The sequence below is a fragment of the Schistocerca piceifrons genome, chromosome 4, assembly GCF_021461385.2.
Source record: "Schistocerca piceifrons isolate TAMUIC-IGC-003096 chromosome 4, iqSchPice1.1, whole genome shotgun sequence".
Taxonomy (NCBI): Eukaryota; Metazoa; Arthropoda; class Insecta; order Orthoptera; family Acrididae; genus Schistocerca; species Schistocerca piceifrons.
Window position 1 is genome coordinate 577332980 of NC_060141.1, and position 27414 is coordinate 577360393.

A 27414-nucleotide genomic window follows, 5' to 3' on the forward strand; every position below is an offset into this window, starting at 1 on the left:
AAACCACTTCCTGCAAATTATGCACTTGTTTTTATGATCAGAGGCATCTACAGTATCTGGAAATTGCCTGTTTCATATTTTTTGTCTAATTCAGGAGTAAAACATGTGGATTTATTGGGACTCTTACAGGAACTAATTATTTTATTGCAAAATGCAAACCTAGAGCCAAAATTAGTCGTTTGTGATCAGGGAGCTAGTAATCGAAGTGTTGTGAAGCATTTACATGTTACGCCTGAAAAACCTTATTTTATTGTAAATGGACAGAAATTGTTTTACATTTATGATGTCCCACATTTATTCAAAAGCATACGAAACAAGCTGCTTAGTGGCGACTTCATTTTCAACAATGCTGTTGTTTCATTCGAAGATGTCAGGAAAACATATGACATTGATAAGAAGAACAAAAAAAGCAGAATGTTGGTAAAACTCACTGATAGTCATTTGCAACCTGATTCATTCCAGAAAATGATTGTAAAAATGGCAGTCCAGTTCCTCAGCCACTCTGTTGCTGCAGCTATCAGAACTTGTGTAGCGACTAAAGAATTGCCGAGTGATACAGCAGAGAGCACAGCTACTTTTATAGAATTCATGAACAACTTGTTTGACGTTTTGAACAGCAGGACAGCATTTTCCTCTAATCCATATAGGTGTGCATTATCAGAACAATGTCCAATAGTAATGGAAACGCTACAGAATGCAAAGGATGTCTTAAGTACCATAAATAAAATTGAAGAAAAGACAGGTAAAATAACGACACCACCATGCATTACGGGTTTAATCCAGACTGTGAATGCTATTGCTCAGTTTTTCCTTGAGGAACAAACTGTCGGCATTAAATTTTTACTGACCAGCAGATTGAATCAAGATGCTCTTGAGAATTTATTTTCTGTGTACCGTCAGAAAGGAGGCTACAACCGTAATCCAACAGTTAGAACACTAAGGTGCTTGTTCCGAACAAGCACTATTAACTCACTAATGAAGCCTTCTGACGCTTCAAATTGTGAGAATGACACTGACAAGATGCTGTTACTGAACAACTGTGTGTTGCAAAAAGAAGGTAATGAATCTCAGCTGTTGGAGAGCTCTGGAAAGGTCGGAATTCCGAACACCCCTGGTTCCTCTACGGATGAAGAACGGAGTACCATCGAGACCGACGAGTATTTGTCTTCCTCACAGCAAGACCTTTCCTGTGAACAGTGTTCAGTAGCATATTTTGCTGGATACTTAGCACACATATGCATCGAAAGGTATGGTTGTTTGAAATGTAAGGAGACACTTGTAGCAGTGAGCTTCAAGAGAAGAGGGAATTATTTATTCTCCATAAAAAATACGCAACTGGGAATTTGTGTCATTCTTCAGTGGGACTCAGCGCTCCAACTGTTGAGTTTAGCAACATTATTGAAATGTCTTTACAGGCATATGAGTCCTGTTTTTTACAGTTGATTTATAAGAGAAATATAAAGTTTAGGATTGTTAATTACATCAAATCAAAACTTGAAAACTTTCACTGGTTGGACGATGAGGAATGTGGAGAACACAGACTTTTCATTTTGAATCATCTTGTGAAATGTAAATTGTATTTCAGTTGCAGAACAATGTTCAAAGACAAGTGTAGTAGAACTGTCTCAAAACTGAAAATTATAAAAAATAAGTAGTTTATTCATATTGAATTTAAGTACCAAATAAAGATTCTCCGTTAGGCTGCACAAATAAGTTTCGTTGCCTTTCCTTGATCGTTCTACCACGTTTAACTAGAAAGAAGTAATGTGTTAAATCTGAGCAAAACAGTACTGCTTGTGACAATAGTAGATGTGCTGACCGCAAAGTTAAGATGTTTACCATCACCGATTTTTTTTTTTTTTGTTTTTACTCACGATATTTAAAGTTTCACAATATTTATTTTTTTCGAAGATATCGTTGTTAAGTGCGCACATGAAATTATATTCGTTTACAACAAACTGTAATCAAATGCAAAATGTGGCTATACTTAAGAACGCTTACAGAAATACTTAAAAAGGAAGCAAAATCTGTTTCTTAAACTTATTTACAGTCTCAATGTGAAAAATATATTGTCGTTATAACTCACTTAATCCCTATACATACTCTATGCAAAATAAATAGTTATGCCGGTAATGTCAGGACGCGAAACCCACTGCTCAGTGCAATATATGTCAGTAAATTATCGGATTATATTTCAAAGACGTTGAGAAGGTTTTGAAAACTTTCTAGTGTTAACCTGCACGTGGAGATCTTTTTTACCCCCATCATCCTTATCAGAAGAGCTTATAACAAAGAGGAAATTGACGGCGAGTGTAAAACCTATGCGACTGCAATACAGTCTGCATTTAAACAGTAACTCACGAGAAATATTTGTGTGTTACTTTTCATTTATTTCATTTCGCATATGATTGTGAGAAGTATCCCTACAGTAGAAATAAACTTGGTTTGTAGAATTACAGGCGCTAATTTACATTCTTCGATTGAAAACTCGGGAAAAACCATAGCCGATCATGGTCTACAGTCAGCTGTGTGACGAATGCATTTCGCGCGCAATGCTCTAGCCGAACACAAATCAGCGTCATTCACGTCACCGAAAATACAGCGTTGCCAATTCCGCGACATGGACAGGTCAGTTGGCATTGTAGCGTCGCCTGCGACATCTGTTGACCGACGGGAAAACTATTTTTACGGTTGCCTGTTCCGCCGTAAGGACGGTCAATCTGTTTCTTACGTGATCTGGGGTAAAACTTAACAACCGATTGTCGCTCGTCAAGGATAAAAACTTATCTCTCGATTCTGCAGAGCCACTACCCATATGCAAGAGTCTAGAAAAATGTAGACATTATTTGATAATTAATATCTTTGCAACAAAATAACATATCGTTGCAATTTTGCGTGGTAGCGTAATTATTGTTTTCTCATCAGATCATGGCGCGCGTTTTGCAGCAAATGACAATGCAGCAATGAACGAAGTAAGATAGTCGTTTGAGCAACGCAAGGTCTTGTTGAAGTGGTACTGGAAGTACAAAAATATGGTGGAGGTACAATGGCATTGGCGTAATGCGTACTGGTACGCATCTCAGCCGCCAAAACGTACTACAATTTATTGTATTCGGGATAAATTTGACGCTGACAGTACTGTTTAGGCCGTGCATAAGGAAAGGTCTGTCCGACCAAAAACATCAACAAGTCCATCTTCCAGCGTCTCTGTGTTGCAACATCTTACTAGGCCACATCAAAAATTTGCGAAGCAGGGTGCACGTGAAACCGGGGAAGCCAATTAAGCGTACGACGAATTCAAAGCTGCAAAGTGAAAAGTATACATTCCAAGATCACTGCATGCTATGAACGAGGACGATCAGTATAGAAGGATGCGAGTGGGTTGAAAGAATGCTTCGCGAGGATGAACGGATTGCAGGGATGGTAATCTGGTCTGACGAGGCGCAATACAAACTAAACGGTACTGTAAACCTCCACAACTGCGTTTACTGGGCTCCTGAATATCCTAATGTTCACGTAGACAAACATGTTAATTTACCGGGTGTTAATGTGTGGCGTGGTCTGTCTTCGAGCGGTTTGATTGACCCATTCTTTTTTGAAGGTACCGTAACTGGTTAAGTGTATCTTCATAAGCCGCAAACATCGATTTTACCTGTCATCCAATAGGTATTTGGAAATGGAACATTTTATCTACAACAAAATGGCGCTCCGCCTACTACCACGGAGATGTCCAGCCTACTTGGATGAAAATCTACCTGTGCGATGGATAGGTCGAGGTGGAACTGTTGAGTACCCAACACGGCCTCGAGACCTTACACTTCTTGGCTCCTATCTTCGACGGACTTTGGAAAATGGAGTTGATCAACAGAAGCCAGCTGCGCTGAACAAGCTACGAGAAACCGTCGAGGTGTCTTGTGCGGCTATCAATCCGGCAACACTGACAGCCGTAGTTCGGACCTAGTAGATAGTGTCGGAAGTTCCATGCGGCTTTTCGCGGATGATGCTGTAGTATACAGAGAAGTTGCAGCATTATAAAATTGCAGCGAAATGCAGGAAGATCTGCAGCGGATAGGCACTTGGTGCAGGGAGTGGCAACTGACCCTTAACATAGACAAATGTAATGGATTGCGAATGCATAGAAAGAAGGATCCTTTATTGTATGATTATATGATAGCGGAACAAACACTGGTAGCAGTTACTTCTGTAAAATATCTGGGGGTATGAGTACGGAACGATTTGAAGTGGAATGACCATATTAAATTAATTGTTGGTAAGGCGGGTGCCAGGTTGAGATTCATTGAGAGAAACCTTAGAAAATGTAGTCCATCAACAAAGGAGGTGGCTTACAAAACACTCGTTCGACCTTTACTTGAGTATTGCTCATCAGTGTGGGATCCGTACCAGGTCGGGTTGACAGAGGAGATAGAGAAGATCCAAAGAAGAGCGGCGCGTTTCGTCACAGGGTTATTTGGTGAGCGTGATAGCGTTACGGAGATGTTTAGCAAAGTCAAGCGGCAGACTCTGCAAGAGAGGCGCTCTGCATCGCGGTGTAGCTTGCTGTCAGGTTCGAGAGGGTGCGTTTCTGGATGAGGTATCGAATATATTGATTCCTCCTACTTATACATCCCGAGGAGATCACGAATGTAAAATTAGCGAGATTCGAGCGCGCACGGAGGCTTTCCGGCAGTCGTTCTTCCCGCGAACCATACGCGACTGGAACAGGAAAGAGAGGTAATGACAGTGGCACGTAAAGTGCCCTCCGCCATACGCCGTTGGGGGGCTTGCGGAGTATAAATGTAGATGTAGATGTAGTTCAGCGTCATCGATGTTGTTTGGCTGCTAATGGGGGTTACTTTGAACACATAAAATAACCTACCTCCCTCCGCCGCGTGCAAGAATTGAAACGGTACGTCATTTTGTTCCATTAAAACTATCAACGACTGACTACATTTTTCTGGACCACTCTGTATATCATTGAATTTCATAGCTTCTTCTTTTGTTTATATATTTCGATGGCTTCTCTATGTAGTCGTGGATGATAGTTTGTCGTAGTAGATGAAATTTTGGTTTAGAAAAACTTCACTTTATGGTTTCCTGTCTGAAGTGCCTACTTTGCTACAGCCGATTTTTCTTGTTTTCCCCTAGTCAGCAAAGATTTTTAAGTACTTACAAAGTTTTATTCACACTTCTATTGGTAGTTCCAAAGCAGACCTTTCCACAAGTGCGCGGAATCTTATACACAGTGATTTTTTCCACCGTGTACAAACTCTACGGATTGATGGATGAGAGGATATGGAAAAAAAAGGTCTAATGAACTTATGTCCGGAAATACATGATTTCATACATTGTTACAAAGACTGTGGTGTAACTCGTGCTGTACCATGCAGCCACGGTTATAGTATGTGTTGAAAATGGTTTCCATGTTCCTCAACACATGCGTGTCCACGCCGTAGCACGTTCTCCCACGTTCACATCGGCCAGGCGGCATCCGGACAAAATGGTTCAAACGGCTCTGAGCACTATGGGACTTAACTTCTGAGGTCATCAGTCCCCTAGAACTTAGAACTACTTAAACCTAACTAACCTAAGGACATCACACACAGCCATGCCCGAGGCAGGATTCGAACCTGCGACCGTAGCGGTCGCGCGGTTCCAGACTGTAGCGCCTAGAGCGCATCCGGACAGTTTCAAAGGCAGCATGAATGCGCTGCTCCAGTGTCTCCACATCTGGAATGGGCTCTGTATACACGATACTTTTGACATGGTCCCATAACCAGAAATCGCACAGTTTGAGCTCAGGCAAATGGAACCCCTCGTTCGATCCATCGACCAGGGAGGACACGATTGAGATGCGTCCGGACGTTAACGGCGAAGTGGGCTGGAGCAGCCACATACCCCTTCGAGTCATCAACGGCAGTTCTTCCAGCAGTGGAGGCAAAGTTACCCGCAAGAAATTACGGTAGTTCATGCCTGTCAGGTGACGTGGAAGGAAGACTGGTCCCAGAATTCGGTTGCCCATTATCCCGGTTCGCACATTCCGGCTGCACCGATGCTTATGATTCACTATCACCATACTATAGGAGTTCTGCATACGATCCACAGATGACTGTTATGAAAGTTGAAGATACCACTCCACGTAAAGGTGGCCTCGTCTGGGAATAGAATGGATGACACAAATCCCCGAATCGTGGTTGCCCGGTGAAGAAGCCAGTGACAAAACTGCTCCCGATGTGGAAAGTCTGTCGTTAGTAAGCTCAGCACACGCTGTAAGTGATAAGGGTAGTAATAATTGTCATGGAGAATGTTCCACAAAGTCGTCTGACTTACGCTATACTGGCGGGCCAACTGTCTGGTACTGACACGGTGGTCGCCTTCCACAGTGTTAAATCACATTTTCCTCCCAGTCTGGTGTCCGAACATTTCGGGTACGTCCTTCACGATTTCGTACTTTATGAGACGACCCTGTCTCAGCCAAACAGCGAAACACTGTTGCAAACACTGATTGCTGTGATTGTTGATCGCGGGAATACGTCTTCTGATACAACGTTGCTGCCCGCCGCCCGTAGCCATTTACCTTTCGGTAAGTAAACATCGTGTCGGCAAGCTCTCGATTTGAAAACGGAATCATTGTGTGCAACGCTGTATCACATCCACTACAAGGTGAATCAGCAAGAGAAGTGAATCGGACACAATATTACCAATTACTATAGCAGGAGAGGGCGCTAGGTCATGACGTATGAGGAACAGTACCACCATCTAGGAGGAAACCATGCATCCTGTAACTGGGCTGCACGGTGCAGCACTTATTAGACTGCAGTCTCTGTAACAAAGTATGATTGAATAAATGGTCTCTAGCACGGAAACCATGCATTTCCAAGCGTAAGTTTATTAGACCTTTTTTGTTCCGTGTCCTCTCATCGATCAACCTCTAGAGTTTGTACAAGGTGTACTCCCACTTGCTGACAGAGCAGGTAGTTTGTCCTTTACAGATCGGAGGACTTGACATATTTTTTTAATTGGTCTAAAAACCGGTCTGATGTCATGTTTCCGTAAAATCTTACCGACCTGGTCTGTTATCCTTTTGATAAAAGGGTGACAAACCGCGTTCTTCCACCACTGTGTTCTATCGTTGTTCTTTTTACTGCCGTTATTCTGTCGCAGAACCCTATTTACTTCTTTGTCTGAAAAGCCATTCTTCTCGAAAGCCTGCTTCAGATGTTATATTTCGGTGTCCAGGTTTTCCGGCGCACAAATTCTTTTGGCTCTGTCAACAAGCCTTTTAATGGCACCTCTCTTTTGTTGGGGATGGTGCCTGGAGTTAGACTCAGCGTCCTGCCATGTCCAGCGCAGCTGTGGGCGAAACGTCAGGAACCGAAAAGTTTCTCCGGCCACGGTCATACAGCCAGGAAGCCGGCCGGAGTGGACGAGCGGCTCTAGGCGCTACAGTCTGGAACCGCGCGACCACTACGGTCGCAGGCTCGAATCCTGCCTCGGGCATGGATGTGTGTGATGTCCTTAGGTTAAGTTCGGTTTAAGTAGTTCTAAGTTCTAGGGGACTGATGATCTCAAAAGTTAAGTCCCATAGTGCTCAGAGCCATTTGAACCATACAGCCAGGAATATTCAACAGCAACTATGGCATCCGGCCGAGAAAGCTTTCACTGTATGATATAATGAAGCATTTGAACAATGTCGTCATCCCTGCTAACTTTCCTTGCGACTTTCTCTCTCTCGTGTTTATAAAGGAACCAGCAAAAGCATTTATTAAAAGAAAGCATTGAGAGAAATTATTTAGTTTCCGTGACGACGAAGATGGTATTTTGCTGGGTGTTTTTACGCTCATAACGTCAGTAGACAATGTATGACCGACGTTCATTGTGAGTGTAACACAACGTTTCGTCTGTATTTGACGGGTTATACAGGATGATCCACAGGAAGCAGATGCAGTGTCGAAAATTATATTCAGTACAATGAGCGCCACTTGGATGAAATTTTTTGGTGTAATTTTGGCATAAATTACAGTTTTTTCTTAACAATCAGCATACTACTGTTCATTTGAAATACCATGCCCGTCATCTTTTATTTCGTTTTAATTTTATTCTGTCAACTAGATCGCCTCTGACTGTTTTATATTGCGTGCTATATTTTGATGTGTTTCAGTCTCCTGAAATGCCAAAAATGTGCAGTAGTAAAAAGGACAACATAAAACAATATTTTGGTCCAAGCCACCACAGCCAGTGAAGGAGATTATTGTTGCCCAAAAATTTATTTCTTGCAACTTGAATAGTTGTCCGTATTCGTCACAAAAAAGTACAGCATAAACATCCGAAATTTAAGTTGAATTTCATTTGTTCTCTAACTAAAGACGTGTTGTATATTTGCAGTTCTGATTCCAAATCCGAGAAGTCTGACATAGTACGCTATTTTCATTCCTTAATGTCGTATGGATTATTTTTTGAGGTAATTCATCAAGCCAAGCTAAAGCTTTCCGGGTACAAAAACGCGTAATAAGAATTATTCGTGGTGCAAACATCCTACAGAGGCCTGTATATGGAACTAGGGATATTAACTACCACTGCACAGTATATTTATTCCTTAATAAAATTTGACATTAAAATATTTGTCTCTTTTTCAAACGAACAGCTCAGTTCATGGAATCAATACTACAAAAAGAATAATCTGCACAAAGATTTGAGGTCACTTTCTTTGGTCCAAAAAGCTCTCCATTATTCAGGAACACACATTTTCAATAACTTGTCAGCAGCCATAAAAAAGTTTAACTATCAATACAGTTCAGTTTAGCCGAAAGGATTTATCGGTGGTCAATTCCTACGCCACTCATGAATTTCTTAGTAGAAATAACTGATCTGTGTGTGCGTGTGTTGCTATTAATAGAAAATAATGGTTCAAATGGCTCTGAGCACTACGGGACTTAACTTCTGAGGTCATCAGACCCTAGAACTTAGAACTAATTAAACCTAACTAACCTAAGGACATCACACACATCCATGCCCGAGGCAGGATTCGAACCTGCCACCGTAGCGGTCGCGCGGTTCCAGACTGTAGCGCCTAGAACCGCTCGGCCACTTCGGCCGGCAACACAAAATAACGTGAATATTTGTACACACTGACTTCTGCACAAAATCAGAGCGGTAATGCGATCATTGTAAATAAGTGTTGTAAAATGATTCTTTATTCAGTGTTTATTATCTCATAAATCAAAATCTGCTTAAAATTTTTGTGACTCATTCCACATCCATGACGATCATTCCACTTGGGATCTGTGGAAGGTACATTAGCATACTCGCATTTGTTTCTCACTGTAAATATTTGTTGTGTATTGTTATTCTTGTCCTTTTGACACGTTCTGCAGCCTGGAGGTTCTACTGACTATGGACCATTTGGAACGGAAAGTACATGTAACCTAATTTAATTTCACAGCGGGCATTTTGTAGAGAAAGAAGAACCGCCAAACAGCTGCGGACCCAGTCGAAGCATCCGCCACGTGCAAATGCGTGAAGATTACTGCAGACAGTGTAAAGCACTATGAGGCACTCAGTTGTGTCGCAAAGCGGGACCGGCGTCGTTGGTGGCGGCGGTCCAGCTCTGGCGCTCTCCGGCCACCAATCAAGCGCAGGCGGACAATAGCATCTGGGCGCGCTCTATTCGCGTCTAGATTGTTGGCATCGCGGCCCACGCACCATCATAGGCGGCCGCGCTGCGCGCATGCGCACTGGGTGCGCCAGCCGCGTGCCACCCCGCTCCTCATTGTTCCCGACGACGCCGAAGGACGAGCAGCCGCAACGCCGCAAGTAAGTCTCTGGCGACAGAAGGCCTCCGGCAGCTGCACACCTCGTGTGTTATTTTCGTACATCGTTTACAGCGAGAGTGTCTGTTCCACACCTTTCGACGCAGACTAAACACCGGCGATGGCCGAGTTTACACTTTTCCACATTCGAGAGTCTCTCCGTAGATCCGATAGATAAATTGACCACTTTCGAGATTCGACGTCGTATATCCAAATCAAACCGAGAATCATTGACACTCACCAGAGATACGCTAAAAATACACAACGTAGAGTGCTCATCCCATATTTGAATTTTTGCTCTTGGTGCAACAATTGGTCCATCTTACGCCAACCATTAGCAAAGAGATTCTGCTGTCTTTACTTAACGTCGAAGGACACCTGGTTTGCAGTTCGGAGGTGTAGAATTGAAGCAAACATTCACGTGTCCGCCATCGAGGCCCATCGAGTTGTGGCTGTTATTCTGAACTTAGGTACACTGTGATCACTTGATTATGCCACAGAAATGAGTTCCGTATCATTCGTTTGCTATAAACGAGGCCATCCAGTTACAGGGGCTTTGCTTCTTTATCGCCACTTTTCCTGACAGTTATTTCGAACTATAGTCATGTTTCTGTTTCCTGCGCTACATTCTGGTTTATGTTTCCTACGACATATCGCGATGTCGGATATCTCGCAAAATTTTCTTTTCAAGATGCTTGTTGTGGAGTGGCTTTCGTATGCAGAGTGTTCAGTGTTTCGAAAAGTCATCAACATCTGCGCTCCTACGCGGAGTCTCATTTGCATCCGTGCGCAGTGCCTTGCACAGGAAGTGCAGCTACTTACGTCTTGATTGTGCGTGTGTCTGCCAAGAAGTTAGTTGGATCTTTTCGAATTCGAATACGCATATCTCTACGCTACTATGAAACGTTACATTACAGACTCAGCGATCCATGAGCTTCTAAAAATAGCATCTTTGCAGTTTAAATCTAAGACTGAACAGTTTTTATGTGGCTCAAAATACTTAGGGATATCTTCGATTATGTATTTATCATCTTTAAACTGAAGAACAAATCTAGTTTCAAATTCAGTGTGGGGCGTGATACTTTTCGTGTGAATGGATGTATGCTCGACCTATCGATAGACATCCTGCAGAAAAATTTGCAATGTCACTCTCCTCCATCATGCTCCCTCACCAATGTTTTTCCTGCGTTAGCCTGGCAGTGCACGCGCCTTGAAACGGGATGCACAAACGTCAAGCACGTAGCTGCTCTTTCAGACCCTTACAGATTACATCGATTTTTAATTACCATCAGACGACTCTTATTGTTATCTTTTATATGTTACGACAAGATGGCTTCTTTTAACCAATTTTCAGACATTGTATTAATGTGAAGATTTCTCCGCGGTCTGACAGACCAGCTGAGTTTACTGCCGGGTTAACAAAGGAAGCAAGGTCATGGCTTATCATGCTGTCGAAGGAACACACGCTCGGACTGAAGAAACTCCTTGTCTTGGATACTTTAAATTTATTTTTCTGTGAGTATTCTCCCTGACTGCCTCGGATGATTATTGTCTAAACCTAGGCATCGATACGCTTGAAGGACAGAATGGCTGTTTGTGTAACGTAAATTGCATTTTCACGTTTTCGAGTGAATGTATAACGCGGAAATTGAACACAGGCAAATCTTCCCATGACTAACATGTAAAGCCACACCGAAACCAATCTCGAGCTAGTCAGCCGCATTCCAATGTAGAAGTCCGCAGTGGCGAATGATCAAAGTTTGGAACACACGTACGTGGCTGTGCTAGCAAGGCAAGCCCAGTGTCAGCTGTTTCCTACCCACATTCATTCTAAGGAACCGTTTAAAAATCTATGTACGGAACCCAACTATTGTTTTCGCAAGGTCTAACATATTCCCGGCCCTTTTCGTTTGATTTGGGAGGTCTCTTGTTTGCAGATGAACCTATCTAAGTACAGCCGTAGATAACAGACTGTTTTGATTCTGAGACAAACTGTAATGTTGTCTTTAGCCCAAGATTTACATTTTTTAGTGGATCCCAATATTTCTCAGTGCTAATAACAGAATTTCGATGTCAGAACAGACTGAATCCTCCAAAGAACTTGTGCAGAAATTTTTTTCGGAATTGTTGATGTTGTGCAACTTGATACACATTCGTAATGGGGCAGTTCATGAGTGCATGTAAGGAGGAATGTGTTTACCGCGTAAGTATTTGTGATCTTGGAATGGTTGAGTCTTTCCCGCTCTTCGTACATTCCCCTCCTCTCTGTCTCCATCTACTGAGCGTGCACCAATCACCCGAGCTTCCTCACAATTACATTACAGTCCTTAAAACAACGTGCACTGACGTAATTTTTTTAAAAAAATCGGTCTTCTGGCTGGCTCGATGCGGCCCGCAACGAATTCCTCCGTCGTGCCAACTTCTTCATCTCTGAGTAACACTTGCACCATACGCCTTCATTTATTTGTTGGATATATTCCAGCCTCTGTCTTCCCCTGTAGTTTTTACCCTTTACAGTCCCTTCTTATACCGTGGAGTTATTTCCTGATGACTTCAAACGTGTCCTGTCGTCCTGCCCCTCCTTGCCAGTGTCTTTCATGTGTGTCCATAATTATAATACATCAGATTTTCTTGACCTAATCATATTTTGATCAACGGTCGAAATAAAAGGTAATCATGCAAGTCGGGCAAACCTACAGCAAGAGGTTGCTGTAGCCATGAATGTGCTTGTTCCTTCGTCAGTCAGATGACGAATGCGACACGGTGTAAGGCAAGAATTCGAGCAACTACGTAAAAGATGCACCTTTACAAAAGCTACACGAACCTCCGTCGTCGCAAGCTATCTGGAGAGACCCTCACGTGAGGGAGTCTAACCGTTTAGTTCATCCACTTGTCCTGAGATTCGTATCGATCAGACTGAACCTCTAAGGGCGCAAAGCTTACAGAGCTGCTAATCGAGCTTGATATCGCTTATAAGCGAAGACTTTGAACACTTTTGCACTGGAATACAGCAACCCCCTTCTCCCCCTTGAAAAACCTGTACAGGAATTATTTTTCTGTCTTGTATTGTGGTTGGTGTTTTATCACCGTCTGTTCAAATGTGTGTGAAATCTTATGGGACTTAACTTTTAAGGTCATCAGTCCCTAAGCTTACACACTACTTAACCTAAATTATCCTAAGGACAAACACACACACTCGTGCTCCAGGGAGGATACGAACCTCCACCGACAGTTTGTTCAACGAAGATTTTTACTGATAGCGGCAAATACAATTAAGGAGTAAATGTACTGCGAAATGATTTTTTTGTATTGCTCAGTGACGGCAGCAAACAGTTTCGCGTCGCTTTCGTCAGTTGTATGGCTAGAAAGAGATACGGTGGATGGCGTCACTCAAGGTCACTCAATAAAATTTTGTTGACAGATTGTCGCATTGTAATTTGTACCTATAGGTGGTAAAGAACTTGACCCGTGGTTATTTTACTGTCGCTTGTAATATACTTGTGATTATTCCGTCCGAGATATGGAGAATGCTGTTATAACGAAATTAGCTACTTGCTTGGTTTAAAATCTGAGTGTCGCAGGGCGCCAAGTTTTATACCTACTGCCAAATGCTTTAGATCGCTTCCTATGTAATTAGGAGACCACTTGCTGTGTGATCATACCAGGCGAAAACTTACTTAAGGTTTCTACATGACATTTAAAGAAAAATCAGCGATGAAAGTGATAATAATTTAACAGTGATGTACAACTAAGTTGTCGTGAATTTAAATACAACGCTTTCGTTGCATGTATGTCGTGCTGAATTACCGCCACAATAAATGCAGGGTGTACACAAAGTCCGGGAACACTTAATTATTTACTGCACAAGAACTAAACATTGTACAGATGTCATATATATTGCATTTTCAAGAGAAACTCTGAAAGTTTTTTCTTTTTTTCTTTTTGTACAAACATTCGGTATGCGAACTCCTAGTGACCCAGCAGACGTCAGTACGGTAATCTAATTCTTGCCATACCCGTCCCAGTCGTCGGCTGTGGCGGTCGCTTCCCGTATTCTCTCCCGGAGCTCTGCTACATCACGTGATAGAGGTGGTACATGCACCAGATCTTTAAGTGTTCCACAGAAAAAAAGTCACACGGAGTGACATCTGGTGATCGCGGAGGCCATTTCATGAAACAGCTGTCCCCTTCTGTAGCACGGCCGATCTATCGATGCGGCAGCTCCGTGTTCAGGTACCCACGAACTTCACGATGAAAATGGAGTGGAGCCCCATCCTCATGAAAGATGAACGGAGAGTCCGATTGCATTTGAAACATCAGTTGTAGCAAACTTTTTATGTCGAACTCCAACAGCAGAAAGCTCGCTCCGCACCTGAACTCGCCATATTTGCGACTAGCCCTGAGTATCGGCAAATTACCAAACTAAACTGTGGCGGTATACGTGAAGAAAACTTTCAAGTTTCTCTTCAAAATGACATATGTTTGATATCTGTACGATTTTTGGTTCTTGTGCAATAAATAATTGAAAGTGTTGCCGGACTTTATGTACACCCTGTATAAGTGAACAGACTCTATAGGCCAGAAGTAACAGGAGCATTCAAACAAAAATTTTCTTTAATTCACTCTTCAAGATACTGGAAGCTGTAGAAAGTGGATACTACACAATCAAGGGATTTCGTACGTTTCAAGTCTTGTGCTTACATGCCAATACCAGTGGTTTGGTCTCCTGCCTGTCAGATACGAACAAAATATAGTGTCGCTCACCGTGACTTATTCAGTGGGCAGTTGTTTCTGTGTTGTAGATGATAGATATTAGGAGAGAGAGGAGATACACGTGCCGTTGGAATGTAATTTACCATTTGCGAGAAGCACCGTTAGTGCTTGGAGGGTGGAGGGGATCTGTTCAAATGGTTCAAATGGCTCTAAGCACTATGGGACTTGAACATCTGAGGTCATCAGTCTCCTAGAACTACTTAAACCTAACTAACATAAGGACATCACTCACACCCATGCCCGAGGCAGGATTCGAACCTGCGACCGTAGCAGCAGCGCGGTTCCGGACTGAAGCGCCTAGGACCGCTCGGCCACATAGGCCGGCGGAGGGGATCTGCCCTTCACATTCCAATGCAACTGGCAGATTGCCATTAATATCACTGTGGGAAGAATCAGATTAAATATTAATAAGATAAGGCAGTTTTACGTCAATGGTAATTTTTTCTAGCATCTAACATGCGGCAACAGAGTAGGACCTATTTTTGCAACCTAAGGTTAAACATAGTGTGACACAGGTGTTTGTGAGGCAATATGTATGCCAAGTTTAAAAACCTTAGTACACTCACGTCGTTTATGTGAACTGGTTGTTACTTAGCAAACTGTGTCTCGAAATGTATAGGTATATGTATACAATACTGTTTTGTCACCCACAGTAGCTGTATGTATCATTTTTACGTTGGTGTTAACGCTAGGTTCTTTGGCGTTTTCCACGTCAGGTACACATTTCAGAAACGCATAAACAAGAAAGCGTCTCTGAAACATTACTGAACTGACGTTGCATTGCAGGAATAGGAAGCTTATGGACAGTGAACTTCCCCTTTGCCCCCACTCCCGGATTTTCGATTAAGACATGAAAATCAGATTTAGAGATTCAGTGGAGGGCGTAAAGCAAAGAAGTGAATGTAATGATGCAACACGACGAGGAGGAACAAGTGGTCTAACCATTACAAACTACGGGTGCTTGAGATCGAAGAATGGAGGAAGGTTAGAACTCAACCGTTTGTTTACAGCGAACGCATAGCATTAACCGGTGGAGGAAATCGAGCAAAGAGTTTCGAAGGTACAACCTAAAATTATCTGGGCAAACACGGAAAACCTAATTCGGGATGGACGGACAACAATACGAACGTCACTCTTCGTTCCGCTCGCGTACGAGTCAATCACTAAATCACAGTAATTCCCCGATCGTCCAAGTGACATGCTAATATTTTAAAGGCTTTTGTAGAATATTAAACTCTTATGGTGACTTCAACGCTCGAATGGAAAGTAACTCCTCTTACTCTTCTTCGCATGTTATCACAACTCTGTGTGGATCTTGGAATTTTCAACAATTTCTCTGAATTTTCCTTCTCCAGAGTCGTTCTTCGCCATCGTGTAACTCTAAAAGTGACCCATGTTCAGACAAAATGACTTGAGATAGTTCGGCTGTTTACATTTCCCTTACGCTTTCTGTGACAATCACTGTAGAAATAATGAAAAGTTTAATGCGGAAGATTCTTCCCATTTCATACATAGAGCGTACAGAAGGCTGACTCCCTACGTAATATTGTACTTCATGCAGTTAAGTGTCCCCTTATGTTACCGTTGTTTTGGCACATCACACACCAAACCATAGTGTCAAAAAAAACCGTGTACAATGTATCATGCATTTTTATGTTTATGTAATTTGCAACGACGACATTAGTGTCACTTAAATCGTTGACGAGTATGGAACGTTGTTCGTATCTAATACGTTAGTAATTATAAATTTCAATGATATCCGTATGTTAAATACACCACACAGGACGATGGTGTAAAATGACGAGAATAAGAATAAACATTTGGAAATGGCACATCACCGAAATCAGCTAGGATCATAATACAGCGAAAGTGCAAAATGAATTTTCTTTTAATAAATCTGTGGTTATGGCACTCAATATGAAAATCTTGTTGAGATTCTACAATCTAAAAAATATTCGTCTACAGCTGTCATAACATCTGCACTGATATGCACAAATATGGAAATAAATGGAAATCAGAAGTTGATAAATTAGAATGCTCCAGCTACTTACACTTAAATGGTTCAAATGGCTCTGAGCACTATGAGACTTAACATCTGTGGTCATCAGTCCCCTAGAACTTAGAACTACTTAAACCTAACTAACCTAAGGACATTACACACATCCATTCTCGAGGCAGGATTCGAACCTGCGACCGTAGTGGTCGCGCGGTTCCAGACTGAAGCTCCTAGAACCGCTCAGCCACATCGGCCGGCCTTACACTTAAAATTCTTTCATTATGCTGCTATCAAAGTATTGTAGAAAAGTTCATTGTCGTGAAGAAACAAGATATTAATTGTTCTTTAAATACGAACATTTTAGGTGAGACTTTACCGTGACTATTATTGACATTAAATGAAACAATAAGTTTACTGTTACCAGTCACTGATAACGACAGGGAACAGTAAACTTATTTCATTTAATTGTTCGTATTTTGTAATTGACGCATTATTTCATTTAGCTGGCCCGTAAGACTTGCATAATCCTTGCCAGTTTTCCTTCACCCTCCTTAACGCAATCAGTGAGAAGGGTAGTTAGTTATTTTTTAGTTAGTTACATGTTCCATAAAGCATCTGAACGATTCTTTCATCGAAATGATGTGGAACGAGTAATTTTACAGGATATGTATACGTGGCTAGTGTTAACATTAAGGAATATTTTTTTATAGATTACCAGCTTTTAAACAAAAATTCGTCCTTGGAACAGAAGGAGTTGTTCAGAATAAATGATTTTACGTTAGACTTAAAACTTGCTTTGCTACCTGTCAAAACATTTTATGTTACTGGACAAATATTCACAAATATTTGTTGTTGCATATTGAACTCCTTTCCGAGCCACTGACATTTTAATAACGGGTAATCAAGGTCATTTTTTCCTCCAGTGTTGTAGGGATGGGTATCACTGGTCGTCTCAGATTGAGGTGGGTTATTATTTATGACGATTTTTATTAGCGAATATACAAACTGTAATCGTGAAGTTAAAATGGTTTACTTCTTGCTTGGGTATCTACATGACGACAGCAGGTTAACAACACGTATTACTTTTATTGCTCGCATTTGTACACTCGATACTTTCTTTCTAAAGTGATGAGTTACCCCAGAAAATCAATCTCTTAGACGATACGCCTGTTCACATTATTTTCATTCCATACCCAAGCAGACAGAACGATTTTGGTTGTTTTCTTCCACATCCGAGCCAGTGGGGAGTGGAACAATTGCCATATTGGGAATGCATATCTACGGGCAGGACAATATTCGAAGGAATCACTCCGGACACTCTGTGAGAGTGATTATGCCAGCAGTTTTGCCGTTATAAGTGTGTTAGACATTAAATACGAAATTGTCTTCCCATAGTTCTTATCGAAGGGATGCAGGAAGTCCAGTCGCTGTAGTTCACTTGGATGAGAATCGTCTGAAGCTGCCACTCCTGTGCAACCATTCCGAGTTTCACCTGACGTTATCGAGGTCTCGCCGAAGTGTGCTGAGGATGGCATCACCTCATGGTCATCATCAGCTGTTTCAGTCACTGGGGGCCTTCGACTATTTCCGATCCTGGACAAGTTCCAGAGAATTTCAAAAGACAGAGCGCTATTGTTACAGTGTTTCACCGCCGTGTTCGTTGGGATAAATATTTCCCTACCTCTGAAAACATTGCCTAATGTTCTATATATGTGGTTGAAATGTATATGTCAGACGTCAAGGGAAAAGTCGCTTCTGTTTCGGACTGGTAGTATTTTCTTCTGTACTTGAACCTAAAGAGAAGCGCCTAAATAGCAGCAATATCGAAGTATTATTTTCATAACAACAGTGTTCATTGTTATCGGCCAGTGTGGAGACCTCATCCAGCGGAACGATTTCATCAAAATGCGTAATGTTTTACTGAGGGTTGAAGTAAATTGGAATGAAATTCTAGGATGATGTTGCACAATTATTGGGCCTCAAATCATCACTTTCTTGAAGTCTGCCGGCAGTTTATTACAAACGCCTGTACGGCAATACAGAACCCCACTTTCACCCCTAGAAAAAGGTAAATGCAATACGGAAGTTATTCTTTTGCTTGGTGTTGTGGCGATCCAAATCAAGGTTCATCTGTAATTATTTTTATTTCGAAAATCACTGGTAATATGCCATGTTTCACAAGTATTAATACGATTCGAACAGAAACATGAACAAATTAAACGTAATTGCCAGAGAAAGCTACTCTTACGAAAATTTGGTACACGGAAGGGATCTGTTTGTAACTTAGGAAAGCAAGAGTCCTGTGCTTCGAAAAGGATTCATAGCTGATGGGACCAAAAGAGCTACTGAACAATACAAATTTAGTTAATGTTTGTGTAATCTGAATCGCACTTGAGCAGGTATTAAGTAAAATACGATTTAACTTGTAGCGACAGCTGTCACAAATAACAACTGAGAAAGTGGCTTGTTATAGGCAGTATTATATCTTACCGATGAATGTGTCACTTACTGCAATTAATTATTGAGCCTTGCTCGTCAGTGCGATTTTGGATATAACATCTTAGGGAACCCTGTAATGCTAGGAAATATTTGCTATAGCAATAAGTAGCTACTGTTTTGAATGTTTCGTTTTATATTTTACTCTTCTTCGGCAATAGGTTTTCGATGTGAATGGAGTTATGGTGTGGAATGTGCCCTGCTTAATTTTATTTTTTGTAAATAATTGGTTTTCGAACTATATAGAAACGTCGACGTGAATAGGGTGCACTGAGCAGATGAGCGACGCCAAATAACACAGCGATTCTAAGTTACATTTTCATCCTGTTGGCAGTGCTTATTAGTGAATGGCCTTTCTTGCCATTTCGTCCGCGCAGAATGCGAACTCCACCATGAACATTACTTCACTCTTCTCGCAGATTTCCTTGAGGTAATGCCGTGTCTGTCGCGTAATATCAGTCTGCATTGTGTTATTGTTGGTTATAATAACATTTATTCCTTTTTTTCTTTAATTTATTCCGTGGGGACTTGCCTTTCCATACCATCAGGCTTCCCCTATCCGAACTTGCCCCGTTTACAGTGGCCTCGGCGTAGATGGATTCTATTCGCTAGTCTCTCTTGCTTCCTTTAATTGAACTAGAAGTTAGATATCGATGGGATCATATTCTCCATTGGTCCTTCATGACGTCGGAAAAAATACTGAAAAGATATGGTCCCCTGAATGCAGCGCTTAATTTCTAAGCTTTTAGGTGCCGGAAAGCACCTCTTTCACCACACAACGCCCCTTTCCCTCGCCCTCCCCCCTCACAAACGGCCATAAAAATCAAACATTTAGAGTTTTAAAACTTGTGATGAAACTTACAATGAGTAATCAGTTTTTACAAAATACTGTTCTGAAATAGAGGTTTGTGAAAGATAAATTTATTATAATCAAAACAATACAACCACAAGATTTGATATAAACTACAGGTGCCATCGTTGGCCCCCATAGCAGTGTCACTTTGCTCCCTAGTTCTGCTCCTGTTTTCAACTGCTACCAGCCAGAACGTTCAATTAGTTGCGTCATTGTAGCTGCTCGGTTAACCTAGGTGTCCACAAGGACGGAGGGTGTGAGAGGTTGGGGGGGGGGGGGGGGGAATCAGGAGGGTGTACTCACCTCCTCTTGGAATCTCGGGCAAGCTTTTTATTCATTACGGAATTCTCACACTTTCTAGGAATGCTTATCAGCAACTCTACTGAACTGTAGATTTAGCACTGCTAGCCTGACAGGAAGTACTGTGACTTTAGCAATCACTATAGATATTGGATCTTTTTGTTTGCAACATTGTGAGATAAGAATATTTGAGAAATTAAGAGCTAAAACAGGGGCTTACCTACAACCATTCTTCCCATTCGGCAGTGAACAGGGAAGTGGAGATCAGTTAGTGGTGTCAGAATTGCCCTGCGCTACACACCGTCAGATCACTTGCGGAGTGTCCGCCTCCGTAGCGCAGCCGTAGCGTTACCGCCTGCCACGCAAGGGGGCCCGGGTTCGATTCCCGGCAGGGGACTGATGTTGTGTGTCCTTCATCATCATTGATACGCAAGTCGCCGAAGTGGCGTCAACTAAAAAGACTTGCAACGCGCGGCCGAATCCCGAAGAGGATATCCCGCCAATAAACGCCATACTTTCATATCACTTGCGGAGTAGTGATGTCAAAGTAGATGTAGACGTTCATGGGAAATTATGCCGGTCATAGGCTTCCTCGGTGAGCGGGCTGGGCAAGAGGGGCATTATTCACTACAGAATTGTCATTTCTGTGATTTTACAAAACCTCTTCTTTAGCCAGCTATAGCGTTATGTGACTGGCTGATTGCTGTGCTGTGGCAATTAACATCTTCTCTTTGTAAAATATAACATCAAACATTCGATATGGAGCTGTGTCATCTTACTCTTGTAGGTCACTCTCTGCTCTGCTTTCCATAACAATGAGCACTACGCTGTTGGGCGGATCAAAGGAAGGCCGTAAGAGCCGCTGTTGTGTGGCGTTCCGACTTCTTTTATTGCCTTTTTCGAAGTATTGTTGTCAAGAAGACTGCGAACCGTTTCCCAACTGTTGTGGAATCACAGTCTTCTTCTAACGTGATCAACAACAACTAAATTCAGAGATTCCTGGAGCATTGTTTAGTTTCACAGAATGCCATGTGCGGTACCGCGACTGCATTCCGCTGTTAATTAACGTGTGTTCTTTACGCATTACCACTTTTTCGAGGAAGATTAGTCAAAGTCTCTTTATAATTAGTTATTTCTGTTTATAACCAACAGTATTCTCACTCCTGATTATTTCCCACTCCAGACTTTACACATTCTTTATTAATAAACATTATTGCAATAGGAATAATATAGGTTTTGGAAATATTTGGCTGCTTTATCTCCTACTTATTGTCCGTTTTGTTGGATCCATGTTAAATATAATCGTAAAAGGATGTAATTTTAGATCATCAACTTCAAAAATGCGTCACATCCATAATCACATTATTTACCTCTCAAGTCAAAATCTCAACATATACTAATCGCACAGGAATGAATGTGGTATCGTTAGAAAGGTTAACTAGCTTTTAACATTTTATAACATATAACATTTTGTTTGTTTTAAAGTACTTAATAACATGATAAACTGTATAGTGTACACAGCATTGTCATAGATAATAACCGTGACCACAAACTCTATCCCTTGGAGAAAATGAAGAACAAAAAGTACACGAATATCTCATTCTTACGTCAAGTATCGTTTATACAGATGTATTGCAGACCCCTGTAAAGAATTTTGTTCAACATTATATGCATGGAAATGTATACACAAGCATGTATCATAAATTCATGATTATTATTTCACATTGTTCGGTTCATTTTTAAAAATTCTTCCTCTTCATTACCACAACTACCGTTATCCGAACGGCTACACTTGTTCCAAATACGAGCGTTATTTACGACTATAAAATTGTGAAAGTTTCGCGCATGTCCCCTTTATACAATTAATGCTTAGCTGATTGACACGGGAAAACGTAATACCATCTGACCAAGCATGCCTTTTCAATTGACAGGAAGACAGTTGCCTATTAAAACTGCATTTGCGATCACTATAAACAAAAAGCAAGCGGCAGGGCGAAACATTCTGACGCCAAATATCGTTTACACGAAGGTATTGTAATGCTCTGTAAAGAATTTTGCTCAGCATTGTGTGCATGGAAATGTATATACAATCACAGACCTCTCTGTTGGTAGTGCTGACACATTGGTTCACCAGTTTGGTACTCAAAAGTATGTGCCCGCTGGGTACTTCGCAGCCTAATAGAAGACCATAAAGAGCTACCAAAGACCGTATGTGCGGAACTGCTTGTGCGTTACAAGGCTAATAGTGACAGTTTTTTGTTGTAACATCGCCACACGCGGTGAAACACGGGCTCATCGCTTCAAACCGGAAACAAAATGGCAATCCATGGAGTGGCGCCACACACCTCTTCTCCGGAGAAAAAGTTCAAAGCCGCAGTAATGTCATGTCGATGGTCTTCTGGGACTCTGAAGAGTTTTATGTCCTCCCTTGGTGCAACGATCAACTGTGTTTGTGAATTCCTAAGCGACCAAACTGCTGAGGAGGTCATCGGTCCTTAGACTTACACACTACTTAAACTAACTAACGTACGCTAAGAACAACACACACACCCATGCCCGAGGAAGGGCTCTAACCTTCGTAGGGAGGGGCCGCCAGTGAACGGAGATATGTTGAAAAATAGGGTTTTGTAGCCAAAAGAGTGGGGAATACTATGATGTATAGGAATACCGAATAAAACCAACCTCCTTTCAGAATGAAAATGCGTTGTGTTACTTATTGAACGCCACTGGTTGTAGTTACAATGGTGATCAGACGTAACTCAGCCTTATGAACAAACAGGACAAGAAATTGGTGACTTCTGAGAGACATCACGCTAATCGTGTGACACCGACTCCAGCGACATGCAAGTCGCCGAAGTGGCGTCTAACAGAAAGACTTGGACTGGGCGCCCGAAACCAGAAACGGGGTCTTCCGACAAATAATTTCATACGATCATTTTATTTAACCGCCTACAGCCTTGGTAATGATCACAATTCTTCGAGGAGCAGCGTCCAAAAGTTTTTTCAGGGATGCCAGATTCAGCTAAACCATTCGTTGATGATTAGGTCCTCTTAGAACTACCATTCGCTGTTCCAAACAGGCTCGGACATTTTCTGGGGGATTAAGATCGGGTGATTTAGCGAGGAGCGATAGGTTGGCTCAGTGCATTGGGTCAATGAGAGTGTTGGAATAAATATTGTGGGTCATGTTTGCTCTAACCGCAATTATTAGGACCAGGTCATGGAACGACAACATCCCAGAAGCATCAAAGAACCACCCCCAGCCGTAAGTGAGCGCTGCTTGTTAAATGCCTCAATGGGCTACCGTGGTACTAGACGCCTCGCATCATTTGAGAAGAGGTAAAATCTCGACACGTCGGAGCGTGCTAAACACCTGGAGTTTTCCATTGCCCAGCTTCTGTGTTGTTTGGCCTATCGAAGGCGTACTGCTTTATGTGCTGCTGTCAACAAGTGCCTTTTGGAGGTACCCGACTACAAACTCACATTACATTCACAATATTCGCTCGGAAACTGCAGGAGATTGGCCTTTATTCACTGCACTGACAGCTGCGATTCTTGTCGAATGTGAAACCGGTTACTGAAAAGGCTCGACTCCGGTTACTGAATCTCTTTACGACCACTGTTCTTGTTACTGCGATTGGTACTCCACCACTTCGAAGCACGTTGGATAATCGGGCAACTTCACACACGGTGTGGTCATCAAAACACGATCGCTCTTTTCTGCCATCGTGCTGTGTGTCCACGTCGATCCATTTCCCTGTACTGATTCCATCCCACCGACTGCCACATACAAGGGGTGATAAAAAAGTAACGGCATTTTTTAAAGAATCTTTATTTAATCATCAATATCAACTCTGTCCCCCTTAATCCACCACAGATATAACATACCTGTGCTAGCGCTTTTTTCAGTCTTGGAAGCATTTCTGGGACTCACTTTTCGTTGTGGCGTTTAGCTCCTTCAGTGATTCTGTTTTTAATTTTTTTGCCAGAACATCACGAACTAGCATTGAGGTGTGGCCGGGAGCATTATCGTGATGCAGTCTCCACGAGTGATTTTGACACAATTCTGATCGTTTTCTTCGGATTCCTTCACGCAAACGGCGCATCACTTCCAGGTAGTATTCATTATTAACCGTACGACCATAAGACAGGAATTCATGATGCACTATCCCACTGTAATCGAGAAAAACAATGAGAAGAACCTTCACATGTGATCGAACTTGTCGATTTTTTTTCTGTCTTGGCTGTTCAGGTATTTTCCATTGGGATGAGTGGACCTTGGTTGCGATTTCATACTCGTATACCCTTGTTTCTTCACCTCTCATAACCTTCTTTAGAAGTTCTGGATCATTGCCGACTTCATTCAGCAATTCCTGAGCGGTGTCTAGGCGACGTCGTTTTTGGTCAAAATTCAATAATTTGGGAACAAACTTTGCTGCTACAGTTTCATGCCAAAAACATCCATAAAAAACTGCTTGGCATGAGGCAAAGGATAGGCCAACATCACAGCAATCTCTCTGATAGTGATTCGGCAATTTTCCAGCACCGTTTTCTTTGGTTCGTCCACCTTGTCGTCAGTAAGTGATGTGCTAGGCCATTCAGGGCGGTCGTCGTCTTCAACGTCTTCTCGACCCTCTTTTAAAAGTTTATACCACTGGTAAACTCTTGTCTTATGTGTAGTAGATCCTCCAAAAGACACAGTCAACGTTCCGAATATGGTGATGCACTTTATTCCATTTTTCAAGCAAATTTTTTGATCCATGTTCTTTGAAAGTAAAAATTCTCCGAGCCATCGAAAACACGTGTAATCTTTTCGACTGTCAACAATAAACTGATTATTAACAACACCGAAAAATGTACACATTACATCAGGAACATGTTTCCCAAGGAGATATTTTTTTTTCAAAATAGGTTGTATAAACACCTGCGAAATTAAAAACTTCCCGTTACTTTTTGATCACACTTCGTACATAACACTTCAATTCCATGACTTACGCCATCGATGGGAGTTCAGTGACCGCCTGGTACCATATCCATACCATCTATCGCGCTCCAAATTGATCATTGTGGTTTTTTAATGGAATGACTAATACATTGTCCAGTGATTTTATATTTAACAAAGCCCACAACTTTACATTCAAGTCCAAGACTGCAATGTTATCAACATCCAATCGAATATTTTTCCTGTAACACTTTCCCTGAAACATGCTGCACATTGCGAATGTGAGGCTATAAGTAACATCATTTAGCACACATTAGCGCAGAGGATGCAGTAGAGACATTATCGTAGTACCTCAATGTACACGAGAGGTTCACCACCATCCAGGTGGCATCTGAAAAGCCCTCAAGTCGATCAGTGTATGTCATGTAGCAGGCATCAGTGCCGTGTCTCTCTAACTACACTCATAGAAATATTGTCTCCGGGTGGAAATAACTACGGAAAAAGATAATTCTCGCCATCATACGCATGGACCGTTGCCCGAAGCGGAAGGACTGAAATCCACGAACCTCGATAATCCTTCTATACAAATATAGTTCCGACATTATGAAGGATGCTTGACGAAATGGAGATTGAATAGTAGGGCGCGGATATTTTGCTGCCCAGGGAAGTGATTAGAGCAACGTGCCTGTTGAGACTGCGGTTCACCGATCAGAATGAGGTGTGAGAATGACACGTTATAAGATCGGTTTCCGAAAGAGAGAGGTTTCTCCTACATCGTACGCCGTGTGTAACTAAGCTTTACCCAAGACCAGCAGGGTAAGCTCTGAGTCTCTTGCATGTACGTGTAGCACGAAAGATGCGTTTGGGAAAAAATATCTGACTGAAGTGTCGAATGGAAAACTGAGATACGCAAAACCCCATAATATATATATATATTTTTTTGTATGTAGTGCTTTACAAGTCATATTTTAGAATCATCCAGCGCTGCTGCTGAAGTAAATATTTGTTATTTGTTCATCACATACCACAATATTGCATACATCAGCCAATATCGCAACGAATCTCACAATGACGTGAAAAATAAAATAAAAAGTCATCGTGTGTCACTGAAACTGTCGTGAGTAGTAAAATGCGTTAGTACAGTCAACAGTAAAATAACGTGGTATAGTTCAGTAATTTTCGTACATTTCCTATATTCAGGTTCCATCCACCTGCGTTCAGTGCACTCTGCAGTCTGCACACTGAAGTTTTTATGGAATCTGAATGTGGCTATATAAGAAGATTACTTAACCATACTAATGCATTTTACTGTTGACTACACTAACGCATATTTTTTTACGCCACAGTGCCAATGTATATTGTATGTATTAAACAGGGGACCTAGAAACGACGGAGAGTCTTTGTCCCGCCGTAGCCCTCAGTGATTCACAACCACGTAAGTCCACAGCAGTCGACCCACATCACCGCTGCCCCACACCGAACCCAGGGTTATTGTTCGGTTCGGCCACCAATGATTGTCGCACTTCAAGGAGACTACGTGTGAGCCCCCCCCCCCCCCCCCCTCTCCTCTTCACCGTTCTTCCCCTCGCAGTCCGCTTCTGTTGCTCTCCCCTCCCCCTTCCATCCCCTTTTCCATCCCCCCCCCCCCCCTCCTCCTCTTCTTCTCAGGAAAGCTCCCAGGTTGCACACAGTCGACGCCTGGTAGAGAATAGTGGCGCTTCATTCATAGCACTCCTTCACGCCGCGAGGCGGGCAACTTCCCTAGACATTAAAACTATAGCTGTACCGCGACTCGACCCCACAATCCAGTCCTTCGCCGGAAATACTCCTACCGAGTGTACAATGCAGGCACAACCCTCGAACCTCTTTACAGCTGCAATAACCTTTTGGCTCAGCACTTATTCTCTGTGTACTGTCTCCAAGAGCTGCTAGTGCAACGATGCAGGAAAGCATCTCCAGAGTTTGGTTCGTGTCTTGACAACTGTGTCGGCTAGAGCAATATTCGGAAAACCACTACAAGGAATCGATTCCCATTACGCCATGTGGTTTGCCACGAATGTTCTGTTTATGGGTTCTGGCCTCTGTTCTGCCCTAAGAACATGCACTATCTTTAGACTTGTGAGTACCGATATAGTTGAACGCAAGAACGCCGTCGCATTGTGTGGTTCGACTAACATCGCTTCAATCGTGGTACACAAGGCACTCGCATTAAGTTTTCCGCCGTAACGTGCGTGAGCGTATTATGTGT

General features: G+C 42.2%; 1 protein-coding gene across 1 annotated transcript in view; it reads left to right on the forward strand.

The window, feature by feature from the left end:
* Positions 1–9672: 9672 nt before the first annotated feature.
* The window catches only part of LOC124794770 (nascent polypeptide-associated complex subunit alpha, muscle-specific form-like), a 59355-nt gene continuing 41613 nt past the window's right edge, over positions 9673–27414 (forward strand). The window contains exon 1 of the mRNA XM_047258396.1: positions 9673–9810. The gene's annotated coding sequence lies outside the window, so the exon portion shown is untranslated. The remainder of the gene's footprint in view (positions 9811–27414) is intronic.